This window comes from Limulus polyphemus, unplaced genomic scaffold (assembly GCF_000517525.1).
Source record: "Limulus polyphemus unplaced genomic scaffold, Limulus_polyphemus-2.1.2 Scaffold1914, whole genome shotgun sequence".
Taxonomy (NCBI): Eukaryota; Metazoa; Arthropoda; class Merostomata; order Xiphosura; family Limulidae; genus Limulus; species Limulus polyphemus.
The window spans coordinates 124899-126764 of record NW_013667524.1 but is presented as its reverse complement, the minus strand read 5'-3'; the positions used below and the strand labels follow the sequence as shown (position 1 = coordinate 126764).

Sequence of the window (1866 nt, the reverse complement as noted above, 5' to 3'; positions counted from 1 at the left end):
AGTAAGTAAGGTAGTATATATATATATATATATATATATATACACATTATATTTAAATTTGTCATAAGACATTATTATTCAGCTTATCATATTTCTTAAATACTATACACACTTTTAAGTCTTGAATATCCCTAAGGGTCTAGACTAGACAAAGAATGTAGAGTTTAAAAAGGTAACGAGCCTAATACTAATATCTTATGACAAATATAATTGTAATGATTCTTCTTGTAACAGGTGTACACACCATAGACATTTATATTGTTGAGCTTAATAAAAGTCTGAATGAATTTACAATGTTAAAATTGAAAATATAACACTTAACAGATAAAAGTTGCTTTTATGTCATAGAATTTTTTTTTAAGTTTTGTTAATTTTCTAAGTATTTGCACATTCATTATTACTGTCTGTGAAAGAAAATATATACTACATTATAAAAGTACATTTGCTTTAAGCTATTAACTGATTTAATATGTGACATTCAGAAAACAGGTTGTGATCATTTTGAAGTATTAATAAGAGTCCAAGAATTTCAATATGGCTTTCAAAATAGTGGGGAAGTAACGACTTCTGTTTTGTGATGTAATTTTCAGTCATATAGTTTGGTTTTAGGTGGCATTTTACAGCAAACTTAAATTTTCATTGATTTTATATGTGTGTTTTTTTATATTCATTGATTTTCTTTAAGTACACTTAAGCGTAAGGAGTGGCCTGGTACTAACACTGTTTCATAACAACTTAGCAATGTAGCTTGCTTTATTTAAACATAGTGTATCATATCAAAACTGTTGAGCACAAATTAATATTGACATAGAACATCTGTAATAAAATATAGGAGGTACATGCTTAAAATATTGAAATAGTCAAAAATCTCATATGTATGGAAGGTATTAGTTCTATCTTTATATATATACCAGTTAAAATGTGATTCTTAACATTTAAGTATGATATTCAGATACATGGGAAGTAATTGCTCAGAATGTAGTTCTTCTGCCTAATATTTTCAAAGTTTTTCTTCTCAAACTCTTTTTAAAGATTCTTATGAATTTAACATGAACTTTGGATATGTTTAAATAAATTCAGCAAGTCATTGGAGTACTCAATGTTCTGTATAAAGAGTAGCTTATAGAGACAGTCAGCTCCACTGCTATTCATTTGTGTTCAGAATAGTAGTTATCTTGATTTAAAGACAATTTTTTTTTCTTGGAGTACTATATACTTATTCCATAAAGTCTAAAATACACACCTGTAAACCCACTTTGGAGTCTACCTGTGGTTATTACCACGAAAACCGACAATTTTCCTAACTTACCTATAGGATTGTAACATGACTCATTTTTTTGATGTATGATTGCTAACATATAAAACAATTCATTATCGATAATAATAAGATTTAAAACAAATTGCCATCAAAAGTCATTTTCCCAAAAACATTTATACCTTCTCAAGACTTTCACCTTCTTGCAGGGAGTTATCAATTTGGAAGAACTTAAACTCACAAAAAACAAACTCGGACATATTATTGAATCCATAGTAAACAGTAATACAGCTGTAGCTTTCTAAACTAATAATAAAAAAAGTATATATATATTCACTATGGCCAGCCTGTAGTAGTTGAGAAGTATGATAATGATCCAGTAAAAACAATTATTGAAAATTTTTCTGTCTCTATTTCCTTGTACAAAGTTTACAATGCTGTAGTAGAAAAATTGAGTGTATTGTAAATATATGTCACTTTTACAAAAGGTGTGTGGATAAAAATAATAGAAGCTATTACTTATTTATTTTTTTTAAAATTCTTAGTTATATATATATATATACACCTGGAAAAAAGTTAAGCACCCCATGTTTTTTTCAAGTGATTCAGAT

General features: G+C 27.2%; 1 protein-coding gene across 1 annotated transcript in view; it reads left to right on the top strand.

Moving 5' to 3' along the window:
* LOC106465343 (protein odr-4 homolog) overlaps window positions 1–1866 on the top strand; it is a 34757-nt gene that overhangs the window by 26259 nt on the left and 6632 nt on the right. The window lies entirely within an intron of this gene.